This window comes from Vulpes vulpes, chromosome 16, assembly GCF_048418805.1.
Source record: "Vulpes vulpes isolate BD-2025 chromosome 16, VulVul3, whole genome shotgun sequence".
Taxonomy (NCBI): Eukaryota; Metazoa; Chordata; class Mammalia; order Carnivora; family Canidae; genus Vulpes; species Vulpes vulpes.
The window spans coordinates 86,498,085-86,520,533 of NC_132795.1; positions in this window are offsets into that span (position 1 = coordinate 86,498,085).

Below are 22,449 nucleotides of genomic sequence, written 5' to 3' on the forward strand. Positions count from 1 at the left end.
TGTACCTCTCATAAATAAATAAATAAAGTCTTAAAGAAAAAAGAAAATACCATTTTTAATATGATGGCGTAATAATAGAAGAGCAGGATTGACAGGTAAACTTTAAGAAATCTCACAAAAAGTAGAGCAAAAGACAAACTGAAAGAAAGCAGAAGAGAAATAAAAATATTAGAGGAACCAACCAAGAGATCCACTACTTGAAAAATAAGAGCTTAAGAAAGAGAGAGGAAAATATGGAAGAAAAGAAACTATCAAGGAGATCATTTGAAAAGATCTCCAGAACTTTCTGGAGCCAAAAAGGCCAAGAAATTAAAAATCCAAAGTGCCAACCTAGCCCTCATTGTTGAAAATAAATTCACATCAAACACACCATGACAAATTTTTATAAGTCCTAAAGGGGATGCCTGAGTGGTTCAGAGGGTTAAGCGTCCAACTGTTGATTTTAGCCCAGTTCATGATCTCATGGGTGGTGAGATCAAGCCCCCTGTCAGGCTCCATGCTCATCAGGGAGTCTTCTTGAAGATTCTCTCCCTCTGCCCTTCCCAACCCTCAAAATAAATGAATAAAAAATCGCTTTAAAAAGTCCTTAAAAGTACACAGAGCTAAAAACAAACAAATAACCCACCCAAAAAACAAAACAAAAAGCAAGATATAAAACTAACCAAGAGCCATCAAGGGTATACCAAGGGTAAGGAGGAACAGTAATAAAAATGACCCACCCTGGAAGGAAGGAAATTATTTGTATTTATTTATTTATTCTTTTAGGAAGGAAGTTATTTTAACCAACATTGTTTAGGATTGTCTTTCTATACTGACAATTAAAAAGAAAAAAGAAAAGACTAACTCAGGCAGCCCGTGGCTCAGCAGTTTAGTGCTGCCTTCGTCCCAGGGCATGATCCTGGTGATCCGTGATGGAGTCCCGTGTCAGCCTCCCTGCATGGAGCCTGTTTTCCCCTCTGCCCGTGTCTCCTACCTCTTTCTCTCTCTGTGTCTCATGAATAAATAAATAAAATCTTTAAAATAAAAAAGACTAACTCATAGCTTTTTATATTTCTCTCTTTAAATACTCTACAATCAATGTGCCCCTTACTATTTAAACCTGAGGTCAACCATTCTCTTATCTCTAGTCTCCATCTATTTATACCATTAAGAATCAGAATGAAATTAGTGTCAACCCTGGAAATGGAAGGCAGTGGAACAATACCTTCATTTAAGAAACAAAATAATATGTATTGACCCTCAATATGTATCAAACATTGTTGTATGAGTTTGGAACACATTTGTGACAAACATATGAAGAATCCTATGCTCATAGAGCTTACATTTTAACAGGATGAAGATGCACAACAGACATAATAGAACAATATTTATATTATACCTAGAAGGGATGCTATAGCAAGAACAGCAATGAGATATAGAGCAGTGTTTAGGGACACCTGCCATGACAAGGAGATAGACTGAACACAATAGGAAGTCAAATGGCAATGGTCAACTTCACCACGAAGGTGACATTTTAGCAGGATCTTGAAGGAGATGCAGTGAGAGCATGTGAGGTACAGAGATCATCTAGTGCAAAGACTAAAGTGGGGGCTGGCAGAGTGATAGTGTGTGCTGCACACTAGAGGGGTGCTGCAGAGGTCCCATTGAGTCTTAGAGGGCTCAGGATTTTATATGAGTGAAATGATAACCATTTTGAGTAAAAGAGTAACATCATTTGACTTTCATTCTATGTTGTATTTAGAATATAATATAACTCAAAGAACAGCAAGAGTCAAGAAGACCAATTAGAAGACTTGCAATAATCAGGCTAGAGACGATTATGTCTCAGAGCAGGTAGTGACAATAAAGTGTTGAGAAATGTTCACATTCTGTGTCATTTTTTAAGGTATGGCTGATGAGATTCCTGGTTATATTTGATATGGATTGTATAAGGAAAAGGGCCAAGACTGAGACCAAAGCTTTAGCCTAATCCACAGAAAAGTTAGATTTGCCACTGAGTTGGAGAAGTGTAACTAAAGAGGAAAAGATGGAACTCAACATTAAGAGGTTGAGCAAAATAGTAAAAATCGCAAACGAGACTGAAGGCACAGAGTTTGATTGAATGAAGAAAACCAAGAGCATATGGTGTCTTTGAAGCCAAGAGAAAAAAATACCGTCAAAGAAGCAGGAGTGACACATCAAGTTAGATGAGACCTGAAAACTGACAAGAGGATTTAGCAACATGAAGGTTATAATTTATATTGAAAAAAGGGACTTTAAGGTGCCGGTAAAGGATAAAGCCTAATTGGAAGGGGAATCATATAATGATATGAGGAGAGAAATAGGAGACAGTGTAAGTAGGAAATGTCTCCTAGGAGTTTTTCTGTAAAGGGCAGCAACAAGAACAGGAGCTCGAATCAGCAATGGGATCAAGAGAAAGTTTCTTTCTCTTTTTCCAAAATCAGAGAAACAGCATGTTTCTATGCTGACGGAATTAAATTGTTCAGAGGGAATTTGATTATGTAGGAGAGAGGGAGAAGAATTTTTTTAAAGATTTTCTTGACTAGGATAGAGAAAATTGGGTCTAGCATGTAAGTGGAGGAAAAGACTTTAGACCAGAGCATGGATAGTTTATCAGTCCCTCTGTGGGGCAAAGCAGGAAGGCCAGGTAGTTGGGTCAGTAGGTGCATAGGCATAGTTGTGGGGAACGGTAGGGCATTTCTGGCGATTGTTTCAGATTTCTCAGGGAAGCTGTCAGTAAGGCCATCAGCTGAAGAGAGGAGAGAGGCAATACAGAGGATGTGAGGAGAAAGAAGGGGTGTGAAATAAGCATTAAGGAGAGTGGGAAAATAGGGGCTGCCTGGGTGGCTCAGTGGTTGAGCATTGGGCATGGCTCAGGGCATGATCCCTGAATCCGAGGATGGAGGATTGAGTCCCACATCAGACTCCTTGCGTAGAGCCTGCTTCTCCCTCTGTCTGTGTCTCTGCCTCTCTCTATATGTGTGTCTCTCATGAATAAATTAATAAAATCTTAAAAAAGGAGAGTGGGAGAATAAATGGATTTTGGAAATACACTGTGATTCTCTGGTCATTTGAGGTTCATAGCCATGAATTTTAAGTGAGACAAGTCAGTTTGATTTTATGTCTTCTCCCAGGTGTGTTTAACTGCACAAGTGTATCCAAAATTATGAAGAGAGATTCTTTCCAACCTAGAGTTCTATAAATGTCTAAACTTTCATTATGAAGCAGGATGAGATTTAAGAAAAAGTAATTTCAAACATACAAGGTATCAAAAAATTACCTCCCATGCACACAGTCACAGGAAGTTACAGGAGGATGTGCTCTGCCAAATGAGGACATAAACTAAGAAAAAGGAAGACCTGGGATAAGAGGAAACAGGAAATCAAACATAGAAGTAGAGGGAACCCTTGAATACATGTGAAGGGAGAGTCTGGCATGACAGCTGAGTTTCAAATATGCAGAGCAACTGGATCAGATTAGAAGAGGGAGGCACCTATGAAAGAAGAGGAAATGGATAGAATATATAAAATAACTAAATGTTCTCAGGGGAGATTCAGAAAATCAGCATACTGAATACCATCGTTTAAAAATTTCTACACGGTAATACTGGAAAGGGAATATGAAGAGCATTCATGTGTGGTGGGGATAGCAATGGGAAAACTACAAACATCTAAATTCTTAGGTAAAGGGAGAGATCAGCTAGTAATGATTAAGGCTGGAAAAAATCAAGATGTTACAACAAAAGCATTTTATTGAGAAACTAAGACCAACACCAAAGGAATTAATAAATAGAGATGAAAACTGGGTTGTCCTTGGAGTGGAAGCCGGGAGAGTGGCAGAAAAGTTTATCTGGCCCCAATATGTGATACAGAAGCATTTTGCTCTTTATGTTTATGCATAACTCAGTTAAAGAAAAACAAAACAACAACAACAAAAAAAAGAAAAACAAAACAAGAAAAGAATAGTATGCACAGAGGTAACAGCATGCTTGAAAGAAATGACAAGTAGCTATGTACTACTCCAGTTGTAGCTAGATGCTAGAATTTAGTGATGGTTAAAAAGAGAAAAGCGAAAAAGGAAAAAAAGGAAGAAAAGAGAAAAGTAGGTTTTCAGAAAGGCCAAGCTAAGGATTTTTGCCTTTATTCAAGAGACTATAAAAAGTCATTGAAAGTAATGAAGCAATTGTAGAATCAGATCCGTGTACAAAGATAATTCTAACATCAGTGTAGATGGTGGCTTAGGGGGTGCAAAAGTAGAGGCATGGAAGTGAGCCAGAATATCATTTTTTTTCAATAGAAAGACAATGGGTCTCTCAGATCACTTGTATCTGTTCCACTCCCATCTGCCTTACATTTTCCTATTTCTCTTTCCATCTCTTTCTGCCCCATTTTTCTTCTTGATGGTCAATAATAGAAATGAAGTGTGTGTGTGTGTGTGTGTGTGTGTGCACCTGCACATGCATGTGAGCACATGCTTCTATCTGCATATGCATGACATGTATTTTTTTCTGGAAATGAAAGCATGGCTATGGTCTCTATTTACTTAAAGGTTATATTTGTAGAAAATTCCATAGTTTTATGAAGAAAAATAATTAAATTGCATTTCGCACTGTGGTTATTTATATTCCTCTCTGGGTCAGTCTTTGATATAAAATATATTGTCTAAAAACATTCTTTAGGCCCTGAAATGGGATTTTAGGGAAAAATGGAAAGATCTAACATTATTGCTTTAAAGCATTCCTGATGCTATAAGCCAACCCTAATATACTTCAGTGGATGGAGTATAAAATAAGGGCTAATACTCAGCCCTTTGCCAGTGTTCTAACATAAAATCCAAACCAAAGGACCCAGTCATCTCACCCTGATCAGCCATGGATAGGACCCCTGATGTTATTTATCTTCCCTTGGGTGATGCTCCAGTCCTTCCCTTAGAAATTCTTCCATTAACTGTTCATTTTGGTTCTCTCTATTTTTGACATGATCATTTTTCTTCCCTGTGTTGCTACTATTCTATTCTATTTCCTAGTTTTTCTCTCTCATTTCATTATTTTTTTCTTTCCAAAATGCATGCAAGTTTCCTGTTTCTACAGCTCACTAATTTTTCTGTTGTCAATCACATCTGCTCTCTATGGATATGGGTCCGTGCAACTATTCACTAAGCCTCCATTTATCTTGTTTTTGTTTTTCTGCATTTCTTTCTATTTCAGAAAATAAAAAGCTGCCTTTTCTGTCTTCTTTTAGGAATCAGTGAAGCGAAGCAGACAGGTGAACTGAACAATAATGAGAGGCTAAAAAAAAATACCATGATTCTATTTCCAGAAATGATTTGCTCTTTGGATTAAGTTGAAGTATCTTTCACCCAGCAAATAGTTCAGAAGCTCCTATTCTGTGAAAAATTGAGCCCTTTTATGAGACTACATCTTAAAACATTTGTGATAAATATAAATCATGACCTGGCCAATGTGACTGCTGGGACCTCCTCTCCTATATAGAGAGGCTGTCCACTGAAGATGTAAAGGCAACCACAGTGGAGATGACTTACCAAGTGCTACTGTAAGCAGAAGGTCAAGATGTGAAGCATTCAAAGCAAGGATTCTGCATGAGGCAAAGTTCTTCCTCTCAAGGAAGTTGCAGTAGACCATCCATGGACATATGTACCCAGTGGAGAATAGTGGTTTAGCTAGGGTTCAAGCAGCAAGCTCACCAGGGCTTAATCTTGGCTTTACCATCTCACACCTTGGGAGAGGAGGTTGAGTTACTTACTGAGATAGCACTTACAGAGCACTTACATCCCAGCCTGGCACATAGATAGAATTCAATAAATGTGAGCTATTATATCCAATTAAAAGATAATATCCCTATTGAAGTCTCCAAGGGAACATATGGAGATGTACAGTAAGTGCCTGTTGGCCACAGTTATAAGACTAAACTCAATCTCGGAAACAATCAGGTGAAAAGATACCTAATAAGAATTAAGAAACTGACTAGAGGAAAACGGACTGCCCAAAAAGCTGTAAAATAAGACATTTGTAATTACTGTCTCTGCTTTCTCTTTCCACGTAAGAATACAGTTATGTTTATTTGGCTCAGGACACTGGAAAGACCAATGTTTGTAAATATGTCTTTGAACTAAATATCACAGAATGTTTGTGTTCTTTTGAAATGCTTTATGTAAGCCTCTAGTATAACAGGAAAAAGGAATAATTGCCTTTTCAAAATTAAGACTCTTGGGTCACTGTCACCAGATGCTTTGCACCCTTTTGATCTTTTTTTGAATCAAGGGACAAGGGAATATCTTTCTGAGATACTCTGGATCTGCTCCTGTTCTAACTAAACCACTGAAAGATCCTTGATGTTTGTCATATATGAGAATAAGTAAAGCTATTTTAAGATGTTGGGTGGGATGAGGGGTGAGGGGTGTGAGTGTAGGGAAAATGAAGAAGAGAACCATGAGGTACAGGTGGTCAATAGGCCAGAGAAGGGAAACTTTGGGTAGTTGTTTCCAAAGAGAGAGCCATACGAAAGGGCTTTTTCCTTCTTTCCTCACCTCTGGAAGGCCCACCAGTGGACAGCTGGAGGCAGATCAACCCAAATTCCTATACCCTGGCTTTTCCTACCCTGGTTAGTTACGACAGAAAGGACACTTGATGATCTTGAAAGGAAGTTGGAAATGTAAGGGAATTAGGAGAAGCTCCAAGAACTCTCTCAAGACTCTCTTTGACTGTGAGTAGGCAACTTTCCAGGAAAAAAAATGGATGGATGTAGAAACGTAGAAGCAGGGTACCACAGGGTACCAACTGATTTTGCTGGAGAAAGGCTAAATTAGAGAAAGGAGGAGGAGGGGACTATAAAACAAGGAAATTTAAATATATGCCAAGGTTTTGATGTCACATGGGTAGTTACAATTTAAGGAAAAATCTGTTTCTGTTTATCTCTCCTTAAAAAGAGTGGCCCAAGAGACTTTCCAATAAATATTTTTTGACTGTAAATCACACTCTACAATAAATGTGGACCTAAGCTTTCCCCTAAAAGAAAAGTTTTGCCTTGCCATATTGTGGATTGTACAGAATACAAATAGTGGCCAGAAATTTCAGAGTTTCCTTAAATATTTTCATTGGTAATGGTGTATGCATATCTCTTTTAAATTTCTGCTTGAAATAAATGAATGAATAGGAATTTGGCCAAAAGTATTTGGCTGAGTGGGTGAACATAGAGAAATTTATAATTTCAAGAACAATCCCAAAGTGTTAAGTAACTATTGTATTTTGAACAGATCTTATTTGGGGAGAAGAAAACCTTATTGAATCGAAGTTAAGTAGACATAAAGTGAATGGCTGATGGCAAGGCTACAGATCTGAGGGAGTCCTTTCCCCTCTCACCTTTCAGTCATTTTAGATTTTTACAGAGGGGAAATACAATCTAATAGAATAGTATAACTATTATATCAATTAGTAAGAAGATGTGAAATCAGCAAATTTAGTAAACTGTTAATATTAGTGGGGGAGAATTGAGAAGGATGGGTAACCGTCCATCATTTTGAACAACTACACAGGAAATAACTACTAATCATGTGGAAGAAGAGCAGAGCATGAAAGCAGCTTTACACTCAGAGCTAGAGGTATGAATGACCAACAGCTAGAGGCCTGTGCCCACAGCCTTCACTGGGAATGGACATAGTGCCCAGGGACAAACCTTGCTAATCTGAAAGAGGCAACAAGAGGGACAGATGGGTAGGAATCAAATAAGTCCTTGTCAAAAATAAGGCTATCTCTACGTTATTGGAAATGAAAGAGGATCCAGAGAGTCAGGAAAGAGAGACTCTAGGCTGAGATTAGGGATCTGTGAGAACATTCAATCCCTGATAGAAGATGTCTTCCCTAAGACAGGTGGAAGGGAGGACCTGGACCTCCTGGACTTCTCTCCTAGGGAGGTAGGAGGTCTTTGGAGATAAGAGAGTAGCAGAGCCTGGTTGTGGAGTGGCAATTCTAGAGCACTTGAAACAGTTTAGATATTTTAGGTAGTATTGGAAGTCTCCACTGGAGACATCAATAGGCAGTTAAGAATGAATTAATAAGAAAAATACAGGGGCACCTGGGTGGCTGAGATGGTTACGTGTCTGCCTTTGGCTCAGGTGATGATCTTAGGACCGTGGGATCCAGCCTCACTTTGTGCTCCCTGCTCAAAGGGGAGTCGGCTTCTTCCTCTCCCTCTACTCCTCTACTCATTATCTCGTTCTTGCTCTATATGTATTTCTCTCTCTCTCTCTCTCAAATAAATAAATAAATAAAATCATTAAAAAAAGAAAGAAAGTAAAAGACATAGCCCAATAGGCAAATTGGTAAAAGCTGCCAATATGCATTTCACAAAGAAGCACGAGTGGCAAAAAAAAAAAAAATTCATTTGAAAACTACACAAGGTCACTGGTGATCAAGGAAATGAAAGTTAAAACCCCAATGAAATAGTGTTTAAATAAAACTTAAAGTCTGATGATGCCTAGTATCAACAGGGATGTGACGTAGTTTTCTATATCACTGATAGGAATGTAAATTGGTACAACCACTTCAGAAAGCAACTTGAGATTCTTCCAGGAAATTTGAAAATAAATATAACATAAAATGTAAGGATATTACATAGAGGAACTTTTGTATTTTGTCAGCAGTCAAATACTAGCATGTTCCTTGCAGCAGTGTCTATAATAGCAAAACGTGAAACTGCCTTAATGTTCATTAGTTTCATACCTAATGTATATGGAACGTCTAGCTGGCCCATTTATATTTTGGTGAAAATGCTGTCTACATTATGGAAAATATCAGATCTCAAGTAGACTACTTCCTGAGTTGAAATCAAGAAATACAGAAGTGTAAAAATGTCTGTGAAAAGTGTTGCAATCCAAATTTACAGATGTGAGACATATATTGTCTGTGTGTGCGTGTGTGTGAGCATGTGTGTGTGCATGCCTGTGTATTTAAGCAATTAAATAGCCCTGTAGAAATTGTTTCACATAAAACTTTTGGCTAACACATCTAAAATGCCTGATAACTTTTGTTATTATTTTGTTTATTTCAATATTATAGTTAGATTTGGGAAATTTAAACTAGTAGAATACTGAAAAAAATGACTATCTATATTTATCTAAATGTCTCTATTTTTTTAATGTCTCTTTAAAAGCAGAAATCAACATTACACAAACTTTGGATAAGAGATAATAATAGTGTACACGAAATAGAGTACTAAAAGCAAAATTTAAATAGAACTACAAAAGAATATACATAATTTTATGCAGATCCTATATATCTCTGTATATTCTGATTCATTGATTGTGATATTGCTCTAAAAAATACCATTTCTTATTTTTTTGTGTGTATACATTTGGTGCCCAAGTAAGATTAATTAATTTTGGCCTGCATCCTATGAGGTCAATTTCAAGATGCTTGAGCCAGGAGTGAAAAAGAAAATTGAAAGTTCCATATTTGGGGGTGGGGGTAAACCTGTATTCTGAATGCACCAGTTTGGTATGATAATATATAATAGTTTATCAAACTATAGCTATCAAATGATAATTGTAAACTATAAAGTTGTGTAAAAAGAGAGGGGGGAATTAGGAAGCCCTTATACTAGAGAAAGGCAATAAGATTCATAAAGAGCAAATTAAGATAAATTGAGATTTTTGTGGAATAGGAAATTTTTATCTCTGACTTAAATTTCCTCTTTTCTATTGTCACCTTGATCTATTCCCAAATTTCCTGTGAAACACTATAATCTGCAACACTAGTATAAAAAGTCTGATCTTTAAAATTAGTGTCCACTAAAGAGAATCAGAGCATTGTAGAGGGCCACTGAGGCCACAGTTAGTAAAGGAAAACTCGAGATCATCTTAGAATGGTTTGCTGTTATTGGAAAGCAAGGTTAATTTTTAAAGATGTATGAAAATGGCTACAAGAACTGGCTTGGCTTGCTGTGGCTTGTCCTGTTCAAACTATGACAACTGGAGCATCAAACCAAACAAAGATTGCTGCCTATTAGTAACACGGAGTAAGTTAAAGAACTTAAGTTTATCATGTTGCCCAAAAGGATAACTAATATAAAAGGTGTTATAAAGTAAAGAAACAACTGATGAGGAACGCCTGGGTGGCTCAGCGGTTAAGTGTCTGCCTTCAGCCCAGGGCGTGGTCCCGGGGTCTGGGATCGAGTCCCACATCAGGCTCCTTGCAGGGATCCAGCTTCTCCCCCTGCCTGTTTCTCTGCCTCTCTCTCTCTCTCTCTCTCTGTCTCTCATGAATAAGTAAATAAAATCTTTAAAATGAAAGAAAGAAAGAAAGAAAGAAAGAAAGAAAGAAAGAAAGAAAGAAAGAAAGAAGAGAAAGAAAGAAGAAAGAAAGAAGAAAGAAAGAAAGAAAGAAAGAAAGAAAGAAAGAAAGAAAGAAAGAAAGAAAAGAAAGAAAGAAACAACTGATGAAGAGGCAAAGCCTCTTAGGCTTTGCTAACATTGAACTCCGATTAAGAACATGGGAGTTCTGATATTTGAAAACCTTTCACCAAATGGAAGGTATATTCTCCCTGAATTATGATATAAGTTTAATTGTAACAAGAATTGAGTTTTCTTGAGCACATGAAACTCTTCCTTGCAGAGACAATAATATCAACAGCTATGAGTTTCTCCCAGAGACTCTGGGGCTCAGGAAACCTCTCCCTCACTCCATCCCTTCATCCTTTACGGCCACTGTATTCATAATAAGACATTGTATGTTTGGCTAATTAAAATATGAACTTAAACATGTGTGTATACTGAGGCATATGTATGGGATTTCTTCCAACTAGCTCACGCTCATCCAAAACTTTGCAGAACTTATCTTCTAAGGAGAACAAGATCCTACTTCAACTGTGCATGCTACAGTGTCTCCACCTTCAGAGGAAACCAGGTTACAGCTGAGTCTAGGAATCATGGACCTGAATCCCCCAGCCATGCCTTCTTATCCATTCTTCCTTTACACTCAAGACTGAGCACCACTTCTCTCTTCCTCCTCAGCAGGTAGCTTAAGCAAATCAGAAAGCAAATATTTTGTGAGTCTAAGGAAAGCAAAAGTTTTAAAACCTCTGAGCTCAGAATGCGGCCCTCTGGCCTCTCCCTCATCTTAGAAAACATGGAATGAACTAATTGAACAATCTTGCCCCTAAAGATCCTTCTGGCAGGCACAAATCCATATGATCTTCACCCAATACCCTTAGAATTGTTAAGCCCCCATTTATTCATTCATAAAATTGAGTGCAGGGAAGATAGGAGAATGAATACTTTTTTTTTTCATAGATTTTTACTTTTAAGCAATCTCTACACTCAATATGGGCTCAAACCCACAACCCCAAGATCAAGGGTCACATGATCCACTGACTGAGTCAGCCAGGCACCCCAGATAATGAATACATTTTAAATGAATTTGCATTCAATATGGAAACAGAGTCACAGTTATGTCTCAGTCTGCCAAAGGCATACATTCATGGTTTTCACACTGTCTGAACTGTGAGTAATGATTTCCTTTTGGGGGAACCTTATTAAGATTCAAAATATTAAGTTGATTTTCTATTTTAATATGCATATATGCAATAACAGAATTACAGTTTTAATTGTGTTCAACACACAAAAAATATTCCCAGAAGTACCATCCAGTAGAATTCAAAAAGCCTTTACCTTTAGCTAGAGAAACTGAACTTTTTGGAGTCTGTGCTGAGGAAATTTGGATTCCATGAACAGTCTTCTTCTGCAACAGTCAGAAATAAATTTACTTCTTAAAAGATCTGCCCCTGTGTCCAGAGGATTGATGCTGAATTCTATGCAAAGACCCAAAAGATGTAAGCTTGTTTATGTTATTTTTTTGGAAAATTATTCAAAAATACTTCATTTTTAAAAAGACACTTCAGGGATACTCAAAACAGGGTAAGCAGAGAAATTTTAAAAGGAGCTAAAGAGTATAATTATACGAGTATGTTAGGTGGATTAACGCCCCCATGCACACAAAGAGGTCCACATCCTAATAGCCAGAGCCTGTGTATATGTCACTCCATCTGCTCCAAAGGACTTTGCAGATGTGATTCTGTTAAGGAACTTGAGATGGAAAGATTATCCTGTATTATATGGCCCATTGTAATCATAATTATAAGAAGAAGGTAGCAGAGAGGATGTGAAGACAGAAGAAGAGAGGAGAGAAAGAGAAGGGGGGCGCGGAGAAGGAGATCCGCTGTTGGCTTTGAAGATGGAAGAGGGACCATAAAGCAAGAAAATGCAAGATAATGAATTCTCCCCCTGGAACCTCCAGAAGGAAACACTTTTGCTGACACCTTGATTTTAAGATTTCTGCCCCGTAAGATTATAAGATAATAAGTTTGTGTTATTTTAAGTTATTAAGCTTGTTGAAATCTGTTACAGCAGCAATAGAAAACTAATAATGAGTCAAAAGAAAGGGTCCAAGGAAAAGATCATAAACTTCTCACTGTGAATAGTAGAACTGCAATACTGTTCGGGCTTGAGAGTCAGAATGCAAACTTGGTCATCTGTTGGCCACCTCTGACATAGAAAAGACACTCGATACATAATTGTGATATGGAAACTAATGAGTAACATCATGGAAGAAATAACAGAAATAACAGGTAAATTATAGACATGCACGTGGAGTTTAAATAAGGAATACATAAATTCTTGCTTTTCAAAAATTCAGATTCTGTGAAGGAAAATATGGTCAATATATCACCAACTCAAAAAAAAACCAGTGTCCTCTAGATGTGATGACCTTGTTCAGCGTCTCTTATGACTAAAGGCATGATTGTTTGAAGGTACAGAGAGAAGAAAAAGCAACGTGTTTTTAGCTATTTGTTCCATTTTCCTTTTCTTCAGCTTTGCATAAACCAAACACATTCCACTTAGGAGCTGCACAAATAGTTGAAGGTGGCATGAAGGTTGTAGCAAGCATATTTTCCAAGAGAAGTATATTTTTGCATTTGAAATTAGCCATAGCTTAGCAACGCCAGCTTCCAAAACATTTATACCAAGTGAAGAGCTGCATATGCTGGTGTGCTCGATGTACTGAAACAGCACCAAGCAGGGGCACCCAACAGGGTGGGAAAGGAGAATCTCAAAACACGCTTATTTTCCTGTTATTATTGCTGTTTAAAATTGTTGTTTTCAGTTGAGAGCATCAAGCCTTTAACATAGTTCAATATTGTGGAAAGAAAGCATATGTTCTTTGTGTTTAACTTTGAGATGGTGCCTGTTATCATGGAAATCATTATTATATTATTATTTTTATTATAATGCACATCATATTATTATTATTATTACTAGAAAGTAGCTTCCAAATTGAACAATAAAGAGTTCCAGTGTCAGCTTCTGACTCCAAGGCAGTTCAGCCTCTCAAGTCATCAAACAGGACACACACTTTCTGTCTCCCTCTCGAATTCCCGAGTGGTTTGGGGCATAGGCCTTCAAACCAGTTTAGGGCAGAGCATGGCTTCTGCCCCGACTTTCCTCCTCTGGCACAACAAGAGCAGGATTTAATCTATTTTCTCCTCCATGGCATGCTCATTAGTGCTGACTTCCAGACACTTCCTTCTTCCCCTCTCTGGAGATGACTAGGTTTGTTAAAAGTCATATGCAAAATGGCTGATAAAGTATGTGGTTTAATTGCCAAACAGACTAAGATGAACAGTGACAGCACCTAAATATCAGCCATGGCACAAATTTCATCTGTTAAAGGTCAGAACGCATTGCCATTGTCTCCCTGCCAAGGGGGTTTTCATTGTTCTGGCATCAGAGCTGGAGGACATCAGGACATCCCTAATACTTTCCTGGATAAACTTTCATACCTTCTTCCTCCCTTCTCCCTGCTGTTCTTGGGAAAGGCCTTGAATGCAGAGTAGAAAATTCGAGGAGAATGAAGAATGGGGGCTTTGGGTCAAAACATATGGGTTCAAATCTCAGTCCTATTTTTCTGGTTGTGACACCTTGAATCCAGTAGATGTTCGCTCTGACGGTTATGCATCTGTTCAAGAAAGTAATGTGGCATAGTTTGCAGGATCCTTGTAGGGTGATTGAAAGAGAAAATCCCTATTCATTTCTTGCACACTCCAGAAAGGCTATAGCTAAACCCCACAAATATCTCTGTGCTGGGAGAGGCTGCCTCACCTTTTCTGGTTCCACCTTTATTCTCTACCATATTCTTAAACTCTAAAGTGGCTAGTAACTGAGATCACCAGTTTCTTAAGATACAAAAGCTGTTACTACCTAAATCTAGTTCATCAAGTGCTCCCTGTTCTGGAAGGGGTGAGAGGCTTCCCTTATTAGAGAAGGAAATTTTAAAAAGCCAAATTTTCTTTAGAGAAATTAACCAACTAATTCTGAATGGCCGGGGAAAGTGGATCAAATTACCTGCCAGCCTGGGAATGTGCAGGCCCCAAATTCCGCCTCACCTCCTGCCCCACCATGTATTGATGTTATCTCCTTCACAGCCATGGGTCGCACGTCAAAATCTCAGGTCTAGGGGCTTTGTTTGGCCTGCTGGGCATCTCAAGGTGTGGCTGCCCTCTGGTGGTAGCTGCCTTCCCCACACCCAAATGTACTGATCTTGTTCCTGCTTTCCGTTTTACTTCTGTCCCTACTTCTGCCCCTCTGCAGAGAGCCCAGAGGCTGACCAGTTCACTTAATTGTTTCCTAGGCTGCAGCTCCCGGTGCAAACTCCTACTGAGGCGGAACTTTCGACTTAGAGCCACATTTTTCTGCTGAGATGGTCTCCAGAAGCCCTGCCAACAGGGGAAGACTTTTACCATTTCTTCCGTGCATTTTCTTTTCCAGACTAAGGGGGTATCTTAAGAAAGGTAGGTCTAGAGTCCTCATCATCTAGCTGCCTTCAGGGGATTTTCCCGTGTTCCTTCTAAAAGGTGACAAGTAGAACTGAATATTTAATCCAGCTGTAATCTAGGCAATGCAAAGCAGTACTGGTGCTACTTCCCAGCCATCAAAATTTGCAACTCCCAAAAAGGGACAGCTGAGGAGCTCCCCTCCGCTCTCCAGATCTGTTGCTCCAGCCTCTAACTTGCACTTGATACTGCTCGCCGAATATGTCACCTGGGTGGTCTGTGTGCACTTCAGACCCCCTAATATAAAATCAAACTATTTCCCCCCAAACCTGTTCCTCCTCCTCTTGTATTCAGTGCTTCAGCGCTTTGGATAAAGGTCTGTCGTGTCAGCTCTGCAGCTGTTATCTCTAGCTCCATCATTTACTGCCCTAATTATATTTCATACTAGTCATAACCTCCTGTTTAAAATAATTGTTTACTGTCTACAGAATAAAATCCAAGCTCTTTGGCAGGGCACTCTGGGCCCCGTGTAATCTAAAGGACCCAATCTACCCTCCAGGCTCACTGCACCATCAGATGAATGGTTCCCCAATTATACCACATGTTTCTCTCTCCGTATGTTTGCCCTTCAACCTAGTGAAATTCTATCTACCCAGTTCTAAAACTCTCCTCTGAATAATATGTCTACTTTAAAAACATCCCAGGTTTTTCTCCAATGCAGTAGAAGTACTGATCTCATCTTGAGATTCAGATGGTATTTGTTGACTCTTGTTTATAAGACATATTATTTTTTTGTCCAGGCCTCAGACAAATTCTCTCAACCTTGTAGGACTCTAAGTTCCCTGAAGCTGTGAGTTCATATTGCAAAATTTTCTAAATCTAGCACTACAGTGCTGGATATTTGGTGGTTGCTTTAAACATTCTGTGAATTAAATCCAGATAGAAGCACAGTTTAAAGTAATATGAACTTTTGAAAATGTTGCAGTTGTCCTTATGACTGAGTAAAAATACCACCTATTATTGTTTTCACCTAAACCAGTATAAAATGAAATCTCTCTCTCCTGCAGTTATATACATGATTTATTTGGTGGAGGGATAAGGTGGTCACCCAACAACTGCCAATATCCAATGTTTGGGTTCATCTGCATACCTTGGTTTCCATCTGAGTATGGTGGTTGAAAAGGCCATCTCTGAAATTAAATGTCTACCCTCAAACACCAACTCTGTCTTTTATTAGACCTAGTATATGTTACACCTCTGGAACGGTTATTTATTTTTTTAAACTATAAAATTGGAATAAAGAAATTACCTATCAAGAGAGTTGCAAGAATTAATTGGAATAATCCATGAGAAATATTTTACCACATAGAAACTGCTCTATAAATGTTAGTTGTAACAGTAATTATCATACGTGCATCCCATGTCTATATACGTATTTATTATACATAAAATTCCACAAGGAAAACAATGTGAGTCATGGTGTGTAAATACCTTGATGAGAAGAAAATTCAACTGAGAATTTCTTGATTTTATGGGTATTGCTAATTTAGCTTAATTCACTGTAGATACTAAATGTTGCCTCATCCCTGTAAAAACAAATCTTACACAATGCCCATGTTAATAAGTAAATAATGTAGACCATTGAACCACTGCTTGATGGGAGCTAAGTTCCAAGAGTCATAATGCAGCTCAGTAAACAAATAATTTCTTCAGTTGGAATCCAGTATTGAAGAATCTAGAAAATTAATGTCCCCAGGTTGAAATAGGGGATTTCATTATTCTTCTTACATACGTGGATACTGCAATTTTTAAAATTGGAAGAGATCTCTGGTATGTGCTTGGTAACTCTGTGCCTCGGTGTCCTTATGTGTAAAATGGGAATCATGATAGCAGAAGCGACTGCAAAGAGATGTTTTGAGGATTAAATGAGTTAGTATATTTAATTGTGCTTAAGACAGATTTTAGGGGAAGATGGTAGAGTAGGAGGACTCTAAGCTCACCTCCTCCCATGGCTACAACTACATAACACCCACATCAGGGTAAATAACCCAGAGATTGACCTCAAGGCAGAACAACCTCTCCACAGCTAAATGTAGACCACACCCGAGGGTGGGAAGGGCAAGGAGGAGATGGGAAGCTAAATAAACCCATAGGGATGCCTGTGGGAGGGAGGAGGGAGGCTGGAGGCTTAGAAAGTGGAGAAAACAAACCCTCACACCATACACTCCAGGCACAGTGGACCCACATGGGAAAGATGTATCCCCATAACATTTGACTTTGAAAACCAGATGGGCAGAATTTTCTGAATTCTTACAATTAGTGGAGCTTAACACCTGCAACTTTAAAAATCAGCAGGCTTAGAGTCAAGAGGGCAATGGAAAACTGCCTCTCCCCCCTTGAAGAGATAGTACAACAAACAGGCCTGCAGTGACAAGGCACAGAAGCAGCAGTTTGAAAAATGCCTAGGGTATATAGGGGGGAATTTGCTTACTAACCTCAGAGAGTGTGCTGGAGGGGCAGGGATCATCGGGGGACTTCTTCAGGAAAAAAGGAGCTGGCAGGCACCATTTCCATTTCATGCCTCCCAGCCTAGACACACGGACGCTCGTGGTAACCAACTCTATGCCAGCATTCGCTATGTAACTTGCTAACTGTGTAGCCCACCCCCATGTTCTCCTGCAGACATGCGTCCTCAGCCAGACATCAATTCTAGGTCCCCTCTGAATGCAGACCTGTGCAAACCTTGCTAATACCATATGCCTTACCTTGAGTTCTCTGTGGACCTTCTCCCTCCAACCCACCCTTGGCTAGACCCCATTCAAAGTGGTGCCACAAGCTTGGTAGTGTGTAAGCAGCCCCAACAGAATCCAGCACCACTCCAAAGTGACTCCTGCCCCCAGACAGAAGGAAAGATAACCACACATACCTGTCAGACTGTGGCCCCAGCAGTGGGTTGGGAGCACGCATTTGGTCTGACTGCAACCCCTACCCATTAACTAAAGCTTCTCCTGGAAAAACACGGGAAAGAACCCTGCAATTCAGTGCTACTGCATCTCTAGCAAATGCCTAGTCTGACTCAACTTAAGTCCAAGGTGACCCCAAATTTTCATACTAACAACACAGGGACTAGAGAGGCAAAGAGATACATTGTAGATAACTGAACAGAAAGTAAAAAAAAATAGCTAGGCACATGCAACACACAAAGGAGACACCCCTGAAGCACCAGGTTCTGGTGAACAGAAGACCCTGCACTGCAGGACACTACAGAACCTCTTCTTCATAAAGCCATTACTTTTAAGAGCAGGAGACTTTCCTAACACATATAAACACACACAAAGGCTTAAACAAAATGAGGAGACAAAGAAATATGTACCAAAAGAAGGACCAACACAAAGTCACAGCTAGAGTCCTAAATGAAACAGAAATGGAGATTAATCATATGCCTGATTGAGAATTTAAAGTAACGGCCGTAAAGATATTCACAGGCCCTGAGAGAAGAGTGGAGGACCTCAGTGAGACACTTAATGAAAAGACAGAAAACATAAAAAAAAAAATCAGAGATGAAGAACTCAATAATTGGAATTAAAAATACAGTAGAGGAAATAAATGGTAGAGTCGAGGAAGCAGAAGAACAGATCAGTAACATAGACAAGAGAGGAATGTAAAGTAATAAAGCTGAACAGGAAAGAGGAAAAAAAAAATGAAAAGAGACTAAGGGAACTCAATGACACCATCACACATAATAACATTGGCATTATAGGGATCCCAGAAGGATAAGAGAGAGAAAAGGGGACAGAAATTTATTTGAAGAAATATGAGTTGAAAACTTCCCAATCTGAGGAAGGAAATAGAAATCCAGATCCAAGATGCACAGAGAGCCCCAACTAAATCAATCCAAGGAGGTCCACACCAAGGCACAGAGTAACTAATATGGCAAGAATTAATGATAAAGAAAGAATCTTAAAAGCAGTGAGAGAAAAGGAAAAAGTTACATACAAGGGAAATTCCGTAAGGCAACCAGCTGATCTTTCAGCAGAAAATTTGCAGGCCAGTAAAGAGTGGCATGATATATTCAAAGTACTGAAGTAAAGTGCTTAAAACAAGTGACTGGTCCATAGGAAGCTTAAATAGGTATTAACTATTAATTTCATAATACATATGGATAACAAGAGTGCCTCAGGAAATCCAGAGCAGATGAATATACAGACAACAAGTAAAAAAAAATGAATAAAGACATTTAAAAGACCCCATAAAACCAGAACTTTTTCCACCTAAGTCATGAGAACACTCACTAATGGAATTATGCAATGGTTATGGTGGCATTTGATATAGCTACTAACATGTTTAAATAGGTTAAAATTTACAAAACGAACCTGGATATTTTGGAATTTAAAATGGGCACCAAGAGTGTTTGCTCATTTGAAACGGTTTTGCTTTCCTCTCATCCTGAAAACAGAATAATTATCAGGAAAAAATGCATTTATTCTCTGATTGAACAAGAATTTTTTTTAAAGATTTATTTATTCACAAGAGACAGAGAGAGAGGCAGAGACACAGGCAGATGGACAAACAAGACAGACAGAGAGAGAGAGAGAGAGAGAGAGAGGCAGAGACACAGGCAGAGGAAGAAGCAGGCTCCATGCAGGGAGCCCAATGTGGGACTCGATCTCCCGTCTCCAGGATCATGCCCTGGGCTGAAGGCGGCGCTAAACCACTGAGCCACCCGGGCTGCCCATGAACAATAATTCATTAAAGGTTACTAAGGGTGGAATTACAGAGGGAAAATAAATTCAAACTATGTATTCCCACTGACAGTGGCTAATAATTTTTGCAACAGTCAAATCACCTTAGAGAGTAGAATCCCATTACATTTCTCTTTATATCCTGGAAGTTACTCTGGCTAATCAGAAACTCCTAGAATGCTTGCTAAGATATTTTGTTTCAGGTCTTATCCAAAATGATTATATCAGAAATTCTCAAAATGTCTCCAAAGAATCTTTATATCTGCAAGACCCCAGGAATTCTGGGGTCCTACCATCCGATTTAGGAGCAGTCTCTTATATGCCTGGTAAGAAATTCTGCACATGATAGGCATTAGTAGGAAGCAATTCAGAGTTTGAAGTTACAAACTCCTACTTCAACTTCTGGCTCTGTATTTGCCAAAAGGGTGATTTCAGACACTGATATCTCTAAAATCATCAGTTTTCTCAACTGAAAATGGAGATCATCATAGCTACCTTACAGGGTTACTGTGAAGATAAATGAAATCAAAATTAAAGTGCAGAAAGTGCCTGACACACAACATATGATTTATAAATGTAAGCTCTTTATAAAGGATATTTTTAATAAATACAGTTAGAATGGATGATATAATTTTTTCATTAAATCACATTTGAGAGAGATCTTAAATATTATTCTCCTTGTTCCCAGGAATTCTGTAAAGAGAGGTGGAATTATTAAATATTTATATCTTTCACTCACCTCTCTTAGCACTAACACCTATGACACGATGTTCTGTATGAATTGTTGCTAGAGTATGTGACATTTCTGGAAGGTTCTTGTCATTCTTATACAGAACATGGGATTGGGTCTTTGATATTCTGGCAATGATATTTTTGGAGGGGATGCTTTAAAATAAATTGCAAATAAAAGCATTTTGTGAGAACGCTAACGTAATTCCTTGAAAATGTCTCTAAAATTAGGCAGGATTCCTAGCAGAGGAGAAGGAGGAGGTACTAATAGGAATTTAGGGTTCCATATCACTCCAAGTAGGTGTGTTTTTCATTTACTCACTGATCCTAAGGCACCTCGTGTTACTCCTTTAAAAATGTCCCATCTACATTTTTTTAAGAAGAAAAAAGACCTTAAAAAATGTGAGTTTCTCAATGATAATAGTACACCTCACTTATCAACTTCTCATTGTTCAGTTCTCTTTGAAACTTAGAATTTCAGAGAATATTGATCTTGTCAAGTTATACAGAAGAAGATAGTTTACATAATGAATTTGGCTGCTTTATATTCACAGTAGATAAAAGCATTAATTAAGTTATCAACTAAACTGTCCATATAGACTCCTCGAAATATTAGCATTTTCAACATCATTATTTTTTCTGATTTTATCATTGTGTGGTGAGATTAAAGTAAAAAACAGATGTAATCTCTTATTTCAATTTAGCATCGAAGGAGGAAACTATAAACAACCTGTAATCCTCCAAAATAAGCAGTCAGAAGTCTATACCAGACATGAAGAGGTTGGCCTTGGAGCTGTAGGGAAGTGGGCGGTGTAGAGTCGAGGATACTAACCTAACACAGAGGTGTGTTCCTGTCCAATCTGTACAACTTGCTACCTATGTAGCTTTAGGTAAATCACTTAATTTCCCTGAACATCAGATTTTTAATTTTTTCTGTCAAATGAAATCAAAATATGCTACAGAATTATTGTAAAGATTAAATAACATAAAACATATTCTGCTTTTCAACAGTGCCTGAGGTAGGATGTGTGTAATAAATAATAGCCATCATTGGATCAAACAACATGTCAACATAGAGGATAACCTTCATAAAAATTATGGAGTATTATTTTCCTGAACAAACACCAAGCATTCTGTGGTTTTAGGTATCCATAGGAAGAACTATTATTGAGTATCCACTATATTTGCAGAAATGTCACTGCTACTCGATTACACGTGATAATTCAGGTGGACTGCATATTTCTACTAAAAGAAATCTTTACTGTGCTATATTTCTACAAAAAGGAATCGTTTGGGTGCCAGGGTGGTTCAGTTGGTTAGGAGTCCTACTCTTGATTTCAGCTCAGGTCATGATCTCAGGGTCATGGGATTGAGCCCTGTGGCTCCCCATTCAGCAGGGAGTCTGCTTGAGATTCTCTATCTCCCTCTGCCCCCCGCCCTCACTGCATTCCCTCCCTCTCTCTCAAATAAATAAATCTTTTTTAAAAATCTGTACTATGCTATATTTCTACGAAAAGAAATCTTTACTCTGCTACTATTCAGATTTCTACATTGTGTCAGGTACAGTCCTCGGCACAATGGATACAATGATACAACTATGGCCTCTGCTGAGTTTGCAGTCAAGTGGGGGAAAATACATTATGATATTAAGTAGAAAACATAAATGTTAAAATTACAAACCCTGTGTTTCTATGACTCCAGACTCCCTAGAATCTGTGGATATTTGAGATCCAAAATTCTAAGACTAGCTTGACCCAGGTACTAGTTCTTTTTTTATAGCAATATGGATTCTGGAGCATGGAACTCATCATATTTCTACTGCACTAAGGTTGCATTTATTGTTTATATATAATTTCTTAGAAATTCAATGTTCAATTTTCAAAACCTAATAAACTATTAATCAATGAATTGTATTTAATATTTATCAATTATGCCTCAAGTACATAATATAGAAATATTTAAATGTGCAAGTTTTCTCAGAAACATACTCTGATAAACTTGAGAAACCAGACCTCAACAAAGTCATCACAATCTGTTCCTTGTTTTTTCTCTTTAGAATAGTGACAACAGCATTGCAACTGCCTCACAATTTCCTGACGACACTTATTTTGTAGAAGAAAAGTTATTTGATGAAAAGC